The sequence below is a fragment of the Hakea prostrata genome, chromosome 8 (genome assembly GCF_041222555.1).
Source record: "Hakea prostrata isolate BN-2017 chromosome 8, UWA_Hpros_2, whole genome shotgun sequence".
Taxonomy (NCBI): Eukaryota; Viridiplantae; Streptophyta; class Magnoliopsida; order Proteales; family Proteaceae; genus Hakea; species Hakea prostrata.
In genome coordinates this window covers 9,129,653-9,148,291 of record NC_142607.1, presented here as the reverse complement: position 1 = coordinate 9,148,291, position 18,639 = coordinate 9,129,653, and the positions used below count along the sequence as shown (strand labels likewise).

Genomic DNA, 18,639 nt, shown 5'->3' with positions numbered 1-18,639 from the left:
TATTTCACAAAATCAAATCAAGGTTTCACTTTCACTACTCTCGTTTCACTTTCCATGTTTCACATTTTTACCTTCTCTCCTATTCATCCTCTTGGCAACGGCGAGTCCAGTAGCGGCGACGACTATGCTTTCCTGCTTTTGTAGTATTCATCTTCTTGGTTTTTCTTTCTCTCGCCCTTCATCTCCTCATCTATTAGCGGCGACTTTAGCAGCAGCAGTAACGATTGTGCTCAACTACTCTTTAGTCTTCATCTTCTTGGTTCTTTCTCTCGCTCTTCATCTCCTCATCTATTCCAGGTAACCTCATCACATCTTGCTGGTTCTTCTTGCCGATGATCATAAATTCACAAACCATCATGTGAACACCTTTGTGTGCCTGTGTTGCCTTGTGGGTCATAACCCTTAAATAGAGAATATGGATTTTAGTTTTCATATTAACTAATAATTGTGTCGTTCACTAATAGCACTTTTGTCTTGGTCACCACTCACCCTCAACCCTACGCATTAGATCATCATTTAAAGAGAGTACTGAAGCATGATAGTGATGGTGGTGGGGATGCCAATATCGAGACAAAGCTTTGTGTCGACACTCGATTGGCCTTTTAATTTGTTAAACAAAACCATTCTTCTAGAATTAGAATTCTGCTTTATTGGATTAATCTTGATATGTTATGGTAGTTTATGGTTTTATTACCAAACATATCTGATAAGTGATTAGTTTTAGGTTAGAGATGAGATATGTGATGTGATTTTCAATTTAGTCCAAATCGTTAGCCTAAACCGAATCCTAACTGTTATTCTAAACCGCTAGTCAACGCGAACTCAAACTGCACCAAATAGAAACTGCACTAAAACCGTTATCTTTTAAATGGGTTATGTATGGGCTGGGGGTTTCTAAGCCCAAAACCATTAAGCCCAGCCCAAGACTGCTCCAAACCTCACCGTTGACACCCCTAGTCACCACTTTGTGGTTTCTACAAGTACTTGGCCGGGGTGGACCATTAATTTGCAGAGGTTGCTGATCAGGCACTTCACCGGGCTAAGGAGGTCAAGCTTTCTTAGGAATTGTGTTAGCAAGCCAACCACAACTCCCATCAGGCTAAGTTGGGCCTTGAGGCCCTTAAGGGGGAGATTGAAAGCTTGCAGAAGGAGAAAACCTCATTGAAGGAGAGTCAGGACAAATATAAGGGAAAATCAAAGTCTCTTTGGAAGGCAACATCTGACTTGGACAAGGCCAGCACCCTACACGACTAACTTGAGGAGGAAAAGAAAAAATGAACATAATCAATCAAGCGTTTGAAGGGTGCATCCTCATCATCCAAAGAGTTAACCGAGGAGGTGAGAAGGAGACTTCTAGAAGAATACTTCAAAACTCCTTAGTTTGCGAACCTCGAGCTGGCTCTTTTTGTTTATGCTTTCCGAAAGGGTTGGGGTCAGGCATTAAAGTTAGCACTCTAGCAAACCACCTTCCAGGAGATGGAGAAACTACACGGGTACCTTGATCCACTGGTGTTTCATGAACTTCAAATACCTCGACTTGTGGGCCTTCCTATGCCAGATCCCAATCCTTTGGACTACATTGATTCTCCCCCATCTCCAAAAGCAGCCCTCATAGCCAATAGTTCAACCTCGGAGCTCTAGATTGAAGGCAAAAGGAGTCTTGAGGATGTTGCTCCCGAGGAAGAAAATACTGACTCAGCTGCCAACACTGCCAATCAATAATTACTAGCCTCAACTTAATTCCTCATAGCCGAAGTTTTTTTTTTTTTTTGCAGCTCGGGACATTTTCTTTTACCGAGCTTATTTTGTAATCCCCGGATACACCCAATCATTTTGAAATGAAATGATATTTTCACCACTTTGCATTGTTGCATTCCATTGAGCATCCTACCGTAGGTTTAATTTTTCCTAAGGCATGTATATTTGCACGGTTAATCAACCAAATATGTCCTCCCATGCCTCCCGGCCATAGTGGATTAAGCTTAGGCAACATTTTACCCCCATGGCAATTGGTTAGATTGTTTGTCCTGAGCTTATATGGTCGGGCTTGCCCTACTAAAGTAGGTTCCTTTCTCACAAAGTTTCGTTCATTACGCAACTTACTCCCAATCATATTCCAATCTTGGATTAGTGCTTTGATCGAGTATATAGTATGGTATAGAAGGTTCCAAGCTTGTTAAGGCTTGGTATCCCAATTGGGATATGGCACTAAAGGTTCCAAGCCTATTGAGGCTTAGTACCCTGATCGAAATATGGTATTGAAGGTTCTAAGCTTGTTAAAACTTTTAGTACCATTTTATCCGAGCCAAAACACTCGGGCCCATGTTCGGGCAATGAATATTGCAATGATCATACTTGAATGAGGTGCTAACCAACTTTGGTGGTATGTCCCAGTTAGACACTTGGGCTTGCACTTAGGCTATCGCATATGGCAATGTTTGTCCTCAAGTGAGGCGCTAACTTTGATGGTACATGTCCGAGTTATACACTCGGGCCCACGCTCAAGCAATTGCATATTGCAATGTTTGTCCTCAAATGAGGTGTTAAACCCACAATTTGGCAACAACCAACCTTCAATTAGGAAGTGCTACACCTGTGAAATGATCGGGTCATTAAATTTTCATTATTGTGAATGCATACAACTTTTATTGGTAGAATTCCAAGACCGATCAATGGGTTTCCCAATCTCTGGATCTTTCAAACGATATGCCCCCGTCTTCATTTCCTTGTCAACTATATAAGGTCCTTCCCAGGTGGGACTCAATTTTCCTTGGTCCTTGGGTCCGAGGCCCCAACCCTTCGCAATACGAGATCACTAGATCTATATCTTAGATTCTTAACTCAGGAGTTGTAGTGTCTTGCTGCCCTCTTTTGGTACCGTTGGTTTCTGTAGTTAGCCATGTCACAAACTTCATCCAGGAAATGGAGGTTAACCCTAAGTCCTTGCTCATTTGATTTCTTGGTGTAATCTTGGTACCTTTTTGACCTAGCTAGGACCTCAACTAGGGTAAGGGCTGCCTTATTGAGATCCATATAATTCGTACACATTCTCCATTTTCCGTTTGCCTTCTTCACTATTACAATGTTAGCTAGCCAGATTGGGCATTCTATATGCTCAATAAAGCCTGCTCGTTCTAGTTTCTCGACCTCCACTTGGATCGCTTCGTGATTTTCCAACAAAAAATGTCGCCTCTTTTGAATGACCAGTACTGCATCCTTCTGAATCCACAACTTATGCTCAGCCACCCTCTTGTTTATCCTAGCCATATCTTCTATTGACTAGGCAAAGACATCTAGGTTATCTTGTAAGAATCTGACCAAGTCCCTTTTGAATGATTCTGGATGCTTTGACCCGATCATTGTCCCACACTTCAAAAGTCCGGATGTAGTTGAATTTGTTCCAACTTCTCAACCGGTTTAGCTCTTTGCATGTTATCCTCATCCCAACTTATCTTTATTTTTGGTTTAGGTAGTTAACATAGCATTGCCGTGAAATGGCTTTGTTGGACTTACATTCACCAACTCTAGCTTCAGTCAGAAATTTTAGTTTCATATGCTTTGGCGAGACTACAGCTTCCAACATGTTGAGCATAGGTTGAACAAGTACCACATTGTATGCTAACAAATCCTTTACAACCATGATTGTGGACCTCACTATCAAGACCTCGCCCAACTCCTTAGGCGAGGTCCCGATCCTGAGGTTGAGCTAAATCGTTCCTCTTCGTACTGTCAAGGACACTGCAAATTCATACAATGGTATTCCACAAGGGGCCATCATTTCATCTTAAGGTTTCAATTTTTAGAATGCCTAGTACGTAAATTGACCAATAAGCCGATATCCACTAGAACCCGATGAACTTCCCCATTGGCTAGTTTGATCTTTATGTTATCAGTGAAGGTGATAGGCTCGGGGCAGGATTGGCTCCTCTTTCTTGGCAAATGAACCGCCCCAACAAACTAGGCCTTTTGCTTTGCTTTCTTGATCAATTCAACAGTCGGTCCTCCCAAGACCACATACACGGGTGTTCCTTTGCAATCACCTTTTTTCTCGGGTTTGCAATCACCTTTTTTCTCGATCCTTAGGAGGGGGATCTTGCCCGAGCTCGTCCCGATCCTTTGACATACTGACCCAACTTTCCTTCTTGAATCAACTTCTTTTATTTTGGATTTTAGGTTTCGACAATCGTTCCTATGATGGTCATATTCCTTATGAAAGCAACAATAATTATTCATATCCCAATCTTCTGGCCGAGAATGAAGTTTCCCGAGCCACTTTAGAGTTCTCTTGTCCCGAATTTGCATGAACATTTTTTAGGGCTTGGCATTGAGGGCAGTGTACCCCTCCTACTCAGAATTCTTACCCCACTTGTATTTTTCCATTCTTTGTCTGGGTGGACCCTTGATTGTCTTGTTCTTTGTCTGGTTTATGCTACTTGTTGGCTTTCACCCAAGCTTGGATTACTTTGTACACCTTCACTTGTTTTTGAAATTTCTTGAGTAGGGCTCCATATATAGGTTTATGGTTTGTCCAAGAGTAGTGTCTCCAGAAGCTTGGTATGCATTATCCCACTCCATAGGGCGTTGTATACAACCTAGTTGTCTAGCTCCTCGATCTCAATAGCCACCTCATCAAAGCATTTCAGGTAATCCCAAATGGATTCATTTTGGCCTTATCTGATAGCAAAAAGGTTGTCAAACGTCTTCTTGCTCCTATTTTTGAATCGGGCTATCAACTTCCTAGCCAACTCCCTGAATTTGTTAATGGAACCCAGCTTCAAGCTAGTAAACCACTTGATTTCTGGCCCTTTCAACGATGCTAGGAAAGTTCGACATAGTAGTTCATCCTCCCGACGCAACACGGTCATGACAGACTTGAAGTAACTTATATGCTCCTTCTGTTTAGTTTTACCTTCGAACGGGGTGAATGTTAGCATGATGAAGTTGGATGGGAGAGCTATATTCATGATTTCATCGGAGAAGGGCTCCTGGTCAACTACATCAAAATCCTCATCATGATCCCAATCCTTAAGTTTCCTTTTAACCTTCTCTACCCGTCGATTTAGCCTATCATGCCTTGATTGATCTTGTCCTAAAGATCGGGTACTTCCTCGGATGAAATGCTACCGCTGGGTATGAAGGATCTCAACTCTGATCTAGTTTGAGTTGTTCATGAGCCATGCGAAGGTCCTCCCAGATGACTTTCCCCTTCTTGGTCGTCTCGTTCCTCAGGTTGCTTTCTAGGTAAGTCTTGCGTGTGCCCAAGGCTCGAGAGTCAATTGAAAGCATTGACTCTCACCAACCCTCCAGTCTACGCTCGACCGACCTATTTTCTCATCCTTCTCCAGAAATTTCGAGTGGGTTCATGCTCGGTAGTCACTTTTCTCTTGTTGTGCAGACCGCATGTCGTAGTCTTCCCATTTAGACGTTGCGTGGTAGCCCCTGGGGGATTCGTACTTAGTGGACTAGCACCCTCAAAACCCCCTGTAGCATTTGGTGCTGCATTTCTCTTCGCATGTTCTCCAGATCTGCAAGGGTGGCTAGCACTTGAGGCTGTCTTGTCATCCCTTCCCCAAAAGGGTTCAGGACGACTTGGGAAGGATCCCGAGCATCATGTTGTTTCTCATTATCCCAAGGTTCTTGTTCTTCATCACGATCATTTGACTCATGGACTTCTGTCCAGAGATTCTGCCGAGTTACACGTCCAGTGTTGTTTGTTCGTCTCGCCATGATTTTTTCATGTCCCCCGGACGGTACCATACTGTTGCGTCTGACCCATGTCCCAACCAAGTGGAAGGTTGATCCTGCAAAAGAGAGGTTAGCAGCAGGCCACATAAGATGTCGGGAAGCCACCTCCAAAGATCAAGTCAGTCAAGGATCAGACGAGGGCTCCAAGCCAAGCTTGTTCAAAGAATATTGAGAAAATGTATATGTTTACCTTTGGGTGTGATTCCCTATTAATATTGTGCAAGTTACCTTTTTTACCACCGGTGAGATCTCGTGCGTTCACTTGGTTGTCTTTGTAAATCCCCCAATGGAAGGTTTCTTTCCATGTGCGGATTCATTTCCTTATTTGCTCTGCTACAGGCGTGGCATTCCTTCCAAGACCACGACTGATATGGCAACCTCCCAGAACCGATAACCCGGCAAGCTTGTCATATAGACCAGGTAATAACCCGAACGTATCTCATCCATAACATCTCCATTGTATTCTTCTTTCTTTTTCTTTTCCATTGTATTATTCTTTCATTTTCTATTCTGCACTCAAAAGCATTAAAACTTAAAGAAAAAAAAAATCCTTTATATTATGGGTCATTAGTTTCAAGTCATCCCATATACTGTAGAATTTTTTCTATAAATATTGAACATATCCTTCTTCTTCTGTACTTAGAAACATAATAGGTTTCACTGTATGAATACTAATAGTTAGGGTTGCCTAGATTTTTATTTGTGGCAGCTACCGCTGGCAGCTACCAATGGTCCTGATTGTGCCACACAATCAAAAACCAATCTAACGGTTGATAATCAAAAGATAAGAGTGTATTTGTAAATAATTTTTTTTATTTTTACATTCAAGATTTAATGTTTTATAAATTTACAAAATAAGTCCTTAATCTACCCAATCCCAAAACCCCTCTTTCTCATGCATAGGGGAGATGGTGCTTCTTCTTCGTTGTCTTCTTCTTACTCGGTGCAAGCACTTCCGCATGAGGTACCAACACAGGTGCTGGTGGAGGAACTTTAGGTGAAATTGCCGGTGCCAGTGCGAACACTGGAGGAGGCAATGTGGGAGTAGGAGATGGGGGAGAGCTCACCGGCATTAGAGATGGTGGTGACGAAACTGATCTTGCAACTGGAGCTGGAGACTTGGGTTTGGGTGGAGATGCTTTGGGAGGTTGAACTAGCAGAGACGAAATAATCTAACGAAAAGATTTGGGGTTTCAGTTAATTTCTTATGTAGTTACTGGCCATTAATAGACCTTGGAAAAGAGATTCAAAGATTTTGGCGAAGTCATAGGGGGAGAATTGCAAGAAGAAACAAAGAAAGTAGAAGGAGAGGAGGGTAAAGGATAAGTGGTTATAACCAACGAGGGTTGGTCCAAGTGGTAAACAACTTGGTCCGCTTAAGCAAGGTTCCGGTATCAAAACCTTGTGAATGCAAAAAATCCCTGCTGGGAGACTCACCCACCACAGCTAGGTGTGCGACCCGGGTCAAACACCGGAATAGTCAGGGCAAAGCCTTGAAACCGGGGTTGGCAACCAAAAAAAAAAAAGGATAAGTGGTTATTTCCTTAAAAAATTCAATAATCAAGCATTATGAAACTGATATGCCAGGAATTTTGAAATTTGAAACCATTGAGCCCACTTCTTGATAAGAATGCCAATCTTGCATCATGAATTAAATATGACAGCTGCAGGTCTAGATTTTATGACTTTATCTTATCTGCAGAATTTGCTATCAATCAATAATCCCTGAAAAAGAACTTGGAACGAACAAAGAGTTTATATATAAGGTAGGGGAATATTACTAATATAGGTGCGGTCGGATGAGTATGAACCCAGGACCTCCCCATGGGAGGTTGGACTTCGAACTATGAAAAGTTCTAGAATAACACGACTCTTCTTTGATCCCCATCACAGGTTTATAATTACTTAAAGGCCTTACTTCAATCATCCACCTTCAGATCAATCGCTAATATCTTCAGATCAATCGTCCTTTTCTTCATCAAGCACTACCCAGTCGAGGCCATCGCTTCCGTAAAATGGGGAGAAATAGGGGTTTTAGGATCGGGAAAATCCGAGGACTTATTTGTAAATTTATAAAAAATTTAAATCTTGAATGTAAAAATATAACTTTTTATTTATAAATACACTTTCACCTTTTGATTTTCAACCATTGGATCGTTTTTTGATTGCGTGGCACAATCAGGACCATTGGCTGCTGCCGCAAATAAAAATCCAGGATTGCCTCATGAAGGATTAAACTGAAGTTTAAGGCTGCGTTTGTTTGCAAAGGTGGGGTGGGAAAAAAATATGTGGGTCTCATGTGTAGGGGGGAGGGAGAAGAAAAAGAAAGGAAAGGAAAGGGTTTTGTGGAAAAATAATGGTAGTGGATCCCACTTTTTATTTTTCCCAACTTTCCAACAAAGTCCCACCAAATATGTGTGGTTTTAAAATGGTTTGGGGTGGGAAAGTTGGACTGCCAATTGTCTCTTACTTTCCCACTCCAAGCAACCAAACAATCTATCATTTATGGATTTAAAGGAAAAGTAAAAAATCTATACTTTTTTCAAGAATTTTTCCACCATTTCCCACTCCACCTTTATTCCAGCAAACAAACGCAGCCTAAAGGATTGCATAAACAGTGAACTAAATGGCACTTATTAAATCAATGAATAGATTAAGAACAACATTAATCAGATGTACCTACTCTTTGACAAGTAAAGTGATTGAGCAGCTGATTTGATGTAAAATATCTCCTTCGTCGGAACTTAATGCATGAGTGATGAGTGATGATATACCTACTTCATGTGGCAATTGCAGACCTGCATGATAAGATAGGCATATTTCTTTTTTCTTGTGTTTTTGGGTAGAAGATAGGCATATCTCATGTTTCATACATTCAATTGTTAACATCTTAATTAATGCATATCTCTGAAATTAGGAGACTAGGAAGTTAGGTCTAACCTGGACATGGGTTTCGGTTAGAACTTGGCATTCATGTATCAACCCTAGCCAGAATAAAAGAAGAGCTTAACCTGGATTTGAACCGATCTATAATAGGAAATAACCAGCTGGTTGGTCTGGTGACGCGTAATTGTTGGGGGCGGATGCACTATCACGAAAAATAACACAAGTAAAACCATTCGAGAAATTTATTATGATTTAACACTCTCACACCTTATAAAGTGTTATTCTTGCTTGTTTTGTTAGCTAATAAAGAAATCCAAAACCCTAGTCTTCGTCCAATTATAATTTTATTCTTGTATTTGACCTAAAACCCGTTATAATTACAAATACAGCAAAAACTCATCTTACAAAATACAAAACACACCCAAACCCATAAGTAATTATAAACAGTTATCGAGGGCGTACATTTCCATTCTTGAACGTAAAACCAGTTACCTAATGACATGGATTGATCAAGAGAGTAATACAAATTATTTCGGGTTCAAAGTCAATGTGTTCCAGCTTAAAGCTAACGAACCATGTGTGAACCTAATCCTTCCAAATGGGTTCTGGTCAATCTAAATCGGTGCCTAACGTATGGCAGTGGAGAGTCGAGACAAACCATACCCACTTGACATTCAGAATAAGAGTATCAACTAGTACGGTGGATGTGGGTTTGGTTCATTTTGGTCCATTTTGCTTATTTGTTTCCGCAAATTCATTGAATCAATTCGATTTGATTTTTTTTTTTATGTGGTACAAAAGCGCTTTTTAGATTATGCTAATGATGTACATATTACATATGCCGCAGCAAAAGTTAAACCCACGGCTTCATCACTAAGATATTGGATTTTTACCATTACAACAACTCTGTATTTGGCATCCGATTTGATTTTGACATCTAGAGGTTCCTAACACCAGTCACTATCACTGGACAACAGTCCTGGGTTCATGGTTGGTACAATTGGGGATTCACATCCTCTGTAATTCATTTCCCTACAATTCCCTACAATTAAGTAATCCAACAGTTACCCAATTCAAAATTTGGATTTTATTCAAACCCATCCATAAATTTGAATTTTATATAAACTCTAGCTTGAATTGAGTGATCGTTGGATTACTTAACGCCACATGGAACAATCCTAGAGGAAATTGTAGGAAATTATAGGAAAATGAATTACAAAGGATGTGGATCCGTACAATTGATCATAGTGATGGTGGGGTGGTGTGTTGATTCTCTTGACCCAAGTCTTATAATGTAGATTGGGCCTGGTTGCAATTGAAGTAGTAAACTAGTTAAGAGGCCCAAGCCCATGAAAAATTAATATGTTGACCCCTTTAATTTAATGATTTTTAGAGCTCAAAATGCAGCATGAATCATAGCCTTTAAACAAGAAAGTTCTACATATTGGGTTGTTAGACTAAGTAGTCAGTTTTGGTAATGTCATGTCTTAAATTACAAAATTCTAGCTTGGTGGTTTTAGGTAGAATATGTGTCAAAATAATGAATAATGAAGAAGATAAGTGTTTTATGTCTTTACCCTTGAGTAGATATGTTACTATTGCTTCATCACACCAGATGTGTTTAAGCTGCACTTGCTCTGGACTATCTTTACAATTGTCCAAGTAGCCATTAGTAAATCCTTCAAGAGATGTCTTGATGGTGTTATCATTGTGCTAATGTCCTGAATGACTCCTTCCCAAAAAAGTCTTATGCTCCATTTGTCACCATCTAATTCATTAGATAAACTTGCACACATTAAAATTGGTAAGTGCTCCAAAATGATTAAATCCGAGTCCTGCTAGGCCCTACCAAGCTAGTTATTCTGTGATCCTTACATGCACTTCGAGTTGAAAGTTGGGCCAACCTGAGGTTGGGCTCCTGATGATTTTTGGACTAGTTATTTGATATCCATTGGGGGTAACCTCCCATTTTGTCATCTATAATATTAGGGTTCATGGAAGACATGACGACCAACAAGGGACATTCCGACTAGGCAAGGAATAAAAAACTGCCAAAATCTTCAACTGTCATCGATGGACAAAAAATTTCTCTAATTTGGTGAAATGTTCTTGTAATGCTGGAGATTTAAATTTGCAAAAAGATGTTCTTAGGGCGTTCATCAAAACATTAACAAAAAGAGGTGTTAGGTGTAACGGCCAAGCAATAATTTGGTACTAGTAGGTGATGTAGCACTTCCTCTTAGTTGCACATAATTTCCTGTATAGTAATTTAATGTCTCCCTGCATAGTTCTGTCCTTTTTGGACCACCATAAGAAGTGCTTCTCTACCACCACTATTAAAAATCTGTCCAATGTCCAAGTAACAAAGACGCCCTTTCTAGATTTTCCCACGCACCACCCTGCAATCTTTAATAGTTCATGATGTATCCTTGCACACAACATAGTAGTTAAGTGAATTGCTGTATAAATATTAAAAACACCATAACTTACAGAATTTCTAGTTTGCATATTTTCATTAGTGGAATGAGTATTAAAGCCCTCTCTCATGTGCACCATGGGATCCAATTGTGAGTCCTTGACCCACTCTGCTATGGGATTAGGTTGTTCATTTGAAAAGCATGTTTTGTTCCTTTCTCCATATGAAATAATAAGTTATGATGATGTAGGAAATAATCCACTACTTTTTTTGTTTTGGCAATAATACATTTAGAAGAATATTTTTGCATCAGCATAGAATTGACTTGCAAGTAATGAATTCTATTCGCAAGCCAAGCAAGCCCACCGCCCATATGTGTTCGGTTCATTCAGAAGAGAAGAATAGATGCCAGATCGTTTCATTTGTTTTTTGACAGAGTATGCATACCGTGACAATATCCACCCAATGTCCCAAGGTTATTTTGACTGGTAGACTTACATTCATCAAACGCCAAAAGAAGGTTTTGAATCTAGGATGTAAAGGAATTTTCCAAAAAAATTGCCACCATCTCTTTTATTTAGTATTTGCATTTTGTTGTTGTTGATTCCTTAAAAATTCTCCCACTAGCTTGGTTGAAAATCACTAGAACTTGCCAGCTCCGAAACCCATCTATCATCCTGTTGAGTCGCAATGGCTTGAAATATAAATAAAGAAATTGGAATAATAATAAAGAGAATCTGTATAGACAAACGCAAAGCGCACAAGAATAAGAATAAGATTAGGAAGAATAATAAGTTGGTGAAAGAGATACTTACCATAAATTGAACTAATGGAGTAGCTCAGCTGGGTTGTTGGGGTGTAAATGACGGGGGAGACAAACCTAAAGCCAAGGGAGGCACCGTGTTGATGTGCATGCCATCACAGAGGGGAGTTAAGATATGCTTCAACACCTCCCATTGAGTTCACGCAGCTTGCCACCTAGCCCTCAAGCAGACAGACCTACACGCAGGAGAACAATAAAGGCGAAGAGGAAGGTAAAGTTGAGGTATATTGGGTGAGTATAATGAGCTGGGTTTGGCTATCACAAATGACCCATCGGGGTGTATCCTACAAATTTAGTTGCTCACTAATGAAGCCCCTTGTTTGGCCACTTTGAAAGTTGTTATTTGTTAATGACTAAAATAGTCATTCTATTCTGATCGGTCCGACCAATGGGTTCAATACAGTTGTCTCGACCATAGTGTTAATGGACGGTCCGACCATCGTGTCAAGAATACCCGAATCAGGATAAACTTCTATCATCTGCCAACTTCCTAGAAAGGATAAGTCAAGTAAAGGACTCTTTCTAGAGTTACTTTCCTAACACAACTCTTCTTAGAGTTATATTTGGAGTCTAACTCTGATATCTAAAGCTATATAAGCACCTCAGGCAGGCTTTATGTAGTAAGTATTCATATTCTGTGTGATCAATTACTTGAATTCTCTATTGAGTAGTTGAAATCATATCATTGGTACTGACTTGCTCGTCGGAGACATACCTCGACCCTTCAAGGTGGAGCTCGTATTTTGCAGGTTCATGACAGGGAAGGACGAGCAAGATTCCGTATCAACACTATTATTGTTAGAAACGAGGATTAGAGTGCAAACTCTGAGACAAAGACCATAGAGCGCTAGAGTTTTGCCCTTTAGTTTTGGGAGATTTCACCAAAGAGTTGTAACGTTTTTAGTCAGTATTTGTTTACCCCTCCTTTTTATTTGAATTTTCTTCTCTTGTAAATAGAAACGATTTTGAAGGTTAAAGAAAAAGGAAATCATAAGAATTTTTGAAAGTACAGTAAATGCTCAGACATTACTTAATCATATCATTTTAATAGTAGATTATTTTTGGGGTGAAACTAGTGACTACTCACTATTATGCTGTAAATTGTATGGCACTCACTTGAAAAATTACAAGTTAACCACATGTAAGTTTTGTTGTTAAATGCCCGGTAAAATAACCTAAATGCCCTTATCCTAATTTAGGTGTCATTTAAGTCAATCAAAATTTAAATTTAAATCATGTAAATGCCCTTTGGATAGAGAAATTACAAAAATACCCTTAAACCACTGTGTCTCTCTGCAACCTATCTTCTCCGACCACCCCTTTGCAAACATCTTGACCGTGTATATTCTTCTTTTGTGAATCTATCCTCCTTCGGTTGGACCTTGTTAGAGGCGAGAGGGAAAAACTAAAATTCAAGTGCTTCTTCCAAAACTTTAAAGAAGAAATGAAGGCCATGAAGGGAAGATGCCTAAAAAAATTGTAATCGATTCAATCCATCACTTCCTTGAAAGCATGTCAAGTTCTTCAGCAAAAAAATTCAGATCAGTTTATGAAGAAATAATTGTTGTGCAAATCTGTCGACCATTTTTGCTTTCTTAATCATAATTTCTTCGCATTTGCTCGGTCTCGAATAAAATTGACTCCAACAAAACTTTCAGAACTAAAAATTAGCATCCAAACCCTTTTTTTTTTACAAACGTTGATCTCATTCCCTCAATTTCCTATAATCCTCCAAACCAAATTGTAACCCTAGTTCACCATATGCACGACAAAGTTGACAAGCAACGATCTTATCAACCATGAATCAACACAATTCCCATGAAATTTTGAGCATCTCTCTCCTTCCCTGACCCCTTCCAAGCAAACAACACAATCTTTACTCAACATTCGCATTTTATCCATTAGAAAACTACCCCCCCCCCCCCCCCCCAAAAAAAAAAAGAATGAAAAGCAAAGCTAAAAATGAAAAAGGGTGAAAATTCTTTTTTGGTGAAAAAGGAATGGGATTAGTTGAGAATTCAAACTAAATTAAGAACAAAAGTGTATCATCCCCTCCTTGAGGATTCTACTTTACAGATTCTACATCCTTGAAGATACAAGGTGAAACTGGTTGCAAAGGGGTGGTTAGAGAAGATAGGCCGGAGAAGAGACATGGTGGTGTTGGGGTATTTTTTGCAATTTCTCTTTACAAAGGACATTTACAAAATTTAAATTTCAAATTTTGAATTATTTAACAGGGTAAGAATATTTAGGTAATTTTATCCCTCATTTAACTGTCAAACTTAACTTAGGTATTTATAATTTTCAAGTGGTTGACATATAATTTACAGCATAATAATAAATGATCACTAGTTTTACCCTAAAAGTAATAAATGCTGTAAAAAAATCTATTATTTTTAATTTAGCTCAGCTTTGAGAGAATCATAAAGAGGACCACCTTTCTCATTAACAAGATCATGAAAAGGATCACCTTTGGTTGTTATGAACAGTTCAACACTATTCATTTTATTTTAGCGAAAAAAGAAACATTATCCGTTTTATCTTCAAGACTTTTTCGCCTTTTGTTGTTGAACTTTAGGAACGCCCCCCCACATTTTTTCTTTTTCTCTTCTTTTTTTCCGCAGAGGGAGAATGTTTCAAATTTCAAAATGCTAGTATTGATTAAAAAAGAAAAAAAAATTCAAGAATAACTGTGGGGGCTGGAAGCCAGCTAATAGTGGAAGTGTGGAACAGTGAACAGAGCCAACATTGGTGGGTCCAGAATCAATGCTACAGTAATGTACACTAGGCCCACAAGCATTTTGAAAAACACTACCACCAATCAAGAACTCTCTACTTCATCCCTTCCTAAGTCCTCCCCCCCCCCCCCCCCCAAAATTCCTTTTCGGTTAGGTTGGGCTAGATAAGAGGGATATATCGCATGGTACAATGTGTTCGCGATATATCGCCATGAAGTTGAGGGGCGACATGACACCCCCCAGCGACTCGATAAAAAAAAAGTCAACGATAATCAATGATCGACATGTTAGACCTTGCTTTCAACCATGTGCAGTGCGATCAACCAAGATTAAATCCCATGCACCTCGTACAAGTGATTGGGAAGATCATTGATCCCAAAATTGCAGTCGAAGAATAGCAGATTTTGTACTCCTTCCTAATCTGCTCCCTTACAGAGATGATCAATTCCTTCATCTAGCTAACCTTGGTTGTGTAAGACATGTTGTAAGCTTCCATGTCGGTGTGCTTCTGCTCAAACTTGGTGATTTTGTACTCGTTCTCATCAAGGAAAACAGTGCAGCTATTTTGATTTAGGGCTTTCTAGAGGAGGGTTTCATGGGTGAGCCCAAATACCAAGAAATTGCAGGGATTGGATGAGCAGTTGTAGAGGGCTTTAGCGTGGATCTCAGCTCAGCGGCGGATTTTATCAAGGGCGCTGGAGATCGAGGTGTAGTGGAGGAGGGCATCGGCGACGTTGGTGGAGAATTGGTTTGTCCATTAATCATCAAACCCCTCAAGAAATCGCCCGACATATCAGCTGGTGTCGCCATGTTGGTGGTGTCGCCAAATACCAAGAAATTGCAGGGGTTGGATGGGCAGTTGTAGAGGGCTTTAGCGTGGATCTCAGCTCAACGGCAAACATTTTATCAGGGGCGCTGGAGATCGTGGTGTAGTGTTGGAGGGCATCGGCGACGTTGGTGGAGAATTGGTTTTGTCCATTAATCATCAAATCCCTCAAAAAATCGCCCAACATGTCAACTGGTGTCGCCATGTTGGTGGTGTCGCCACCGACACAGCAACACCAATCAACATGTCTGACCTTGCATATGCGACATAATTCAGGTTGCAGTGATGGAGATGAGAATGGAAATTGCTTGAGTATTGTGCATTAATCAAGCAATACTAGCGAACGGTTGAGATCTCGACCGTCTGTTTCTCAAAAGTGTATTAATGATGTTGTGCTGGAGTTCAAAAAGAAAAAAACAAAGAAGATGACTCAGGATTGATGCTTTTATTGTGTAGATGCTTTTATTATAAAAGATAGGGATATTACATATCACATATGCGATCAGCAAGGGTTTGAGCAGTCTTTGTCATATCATAGAGTCAAAACGCCATTTAGAAGGCAAATTGAAGAAAGAAAAGTAAAACCTCGCAAGTAATACATGTAAGCGATGGTTACAAGTTGCAACGAACTTACAACCACTCAAATTAAAACGAGGTCGTTTACAGAGGTTGCCATCCAGAACCCAAAGAAGGAAAAGTCCTAAGTTGGCCTTCTGCCTCCATCCTCCCTTCTCAACGAAGATAAACTTAGAAACCCACGCAGCAAATACATTTGAATCAAAAGAAGAAAACTCAATCTGGAGAATTTGATAGACAGGACCTCATGGATCATATGCAATTTGGTTCCTCATCTTACTTATTCGGTCCATCACCTAAGATTAGCTAAGTGAAGCACAGGAAATGAGTTTCAGAGAGTTTCAGAGAGATAGTGTTTAATCATATTTGCTACTTGAAGCTTCAAATAGTTTGATTTTGGAAATTCCAACTTTGAAGAAAGAATGTAAGAACCATGTGTGCATTAGAGAGAGTAAATCAATGGTGGAATTTTTGAAGCCTCTTTGCTAAGAGAGGGAAGAAACAGAGAATACCCATTTTGAGATTGAAAGAGAAGGCACGGCACGGTAGCATATCTAACTGAAGAAGTGTATACTTATTGAGCCCCACCAGGAAACCAAACCAGAAACCGATGACCCAAAAGGGATTCTTGAGACAAGAATGACCCAAAATAGAAAGTAGGATTAAAAAATAGATACCTTTAAACCCAAATCTTAAGCAACCCACATCATCAATGAAACGAAATTAACCAGTAAAATAAGCGCAGAATCTCCCTCCTTCCTACCTGACCACCCCCATTACAACAGGGGAACAAGAGTGTGACAGGTACTAAATTCTTTTTTCTCTCCTTTCTCCTGCTCTATCTCCTACCTTGTCGACAACAAAGTGACAAATGATGAACAGCGGAAACAAAAAAGTGTTTTAATACGCCTCATTTAGTTCTTTAAACTCAATAAAAGATCATTAGAGTAATTCATTAAGATGAGGAAGAAGAAGCATTAGCAGTGACCAGTGGAGGGCTTCCAGTATGACTATGGAAACCCAGACTCTGATTTTGATTCTGAATGCCATCAAAGCCACTTATACTGCCATTGTTGTTGCTAGCATTCTCTTTCTTGGCAGAGTTGTGCTTGTTATTATGCATCCACACCTTCAAAACGCCCTTCTCAACTCCAATCTCATTGCAGAAGTCTTCGATCAATTCTTTGTCACTCTTCTGCATCTTCCAACCCAGCTTCTCCGAGAACGCAAACATCTTCTCCTTCTGCTCCTGATTGAATTTCGTCCTGAATCGCTTCCGCCCATCTGGGTTCCCCGTGGTTGCCGTCGTCATTGTCGTTGCTGCAACTACTTGATGGGTATCTGACGGACCCGAAAATCTTGTACTCAAAGCAAGCAACATGTGAGGCGCAGAAGGGTAGTAGGAAGACGAGAGCGGTGGTGGTGAGGAAGAAGGTGAATTAGGGCTCCTCCCACGCGCGGCGATAGAAGCAGGAAGTGGGAGGTGGTAGTGGTGGTGGTGGGGGAAGTCCAAGGATAGCATGTCTTCTTCGGGTTCACGGCGGTGGAAGTTGCGGTGACAACCACAAGCAGCGCATTTGAGAGAAGTTGGGTCGGTGAGGGTGGCGGAGGGAGATGGCATGAACTCTCCACAGCCGTCCAAGGCGTGGCCACCTAAGCTCGCCGCGTGGTTCCTCTGGCATTCTCTGTAAACAACCGGTACTGGAATCAAAGGGCTAATTGGGCGATGGTGGTGTATGCGCTTAAGTACGCCGTTTGTTAAGGATAAGGCTTTAGGAGTTTGGTTATCAGCTGTTGGCTTGGGTAGATGGGTCGGCGGCGCCGGCAGTGGCGGTGGTGGTGTATGATCTGATTCTGCTTCCTGGGCTTTGGCGGTGGCGGTGGCTGTGGCTGTGGCTGTGGCGGTGGCTGTAGTGGTGGGGATGGGGGTTAAGTTCATGGTTGAAGCTGAAACATTTAAGGCTTAAGGAACTGTAGGCTATGGAAACAGAGAGAAACAGAGATCAAAGAAGAAGAAGATGATGTAGGAATTGAGAAATGATGATGAGTGATGAGAGATGAGTAAACAAAAATCTGGGTTTCTAAGGACAGATGATGACAGGGACAGAAGAAAAAAAGAAGAGAAAATTATACCCAAGTGTCGTATCTTAACCGTTCATTTCTTAACCCTAGTTGTAAGTTGTAACATGTAATCCGTAGGAAGCTACTTGTCTCTCCTCAAGTTGAGCTTGAGTTTGCAGTGTTAGCTCTGAGTCTCTCACCCTGGTTAGGAATTGCCAGTTTTAGCAGGACGAAGTCTGAAATGCAGGAAATGTTGTTATAGTTTGGTGTTGTCATAAGCATATACATATATGATATGATATGGGGTTAATGGCATTATGGGATACCAACAACCCTCATTCTCTCTCTCCCTGTCTCTTCATCGGTCATCATCACCATGTGGATGATGAATATCACATATTCATGACTTCATCATCAATTATTTCCTTTCCTTTCCCTCTTTACCATTTCAACCACAACTCCATTTCTCTAAGGTGGCTTCTATTTGGACCGGAAATAGAACCGATCCACCCAATTATTCAATGAGAGTAAGTTCACCTTCAAGTACTGATAAAATGAATTAAAGATA

The 18,639-nt window shown here is 40.4% G+C and overlaps 1 pseudogene; it reads right to left on the bottom strand.

The window, feature by feature from the left end:
- Nucleotides 1-16,462: 16,462 nt before the first annotated feature.
- LOC149006715 (zinc-finger homeodomain protein 11 pseudogene) lies at nt 16,463-18,076 on the bottom strand (annotated as a pseudogene).
- Between the last annotated feature and the right edge of the window lie 563 nt (nt 18,077-18,639).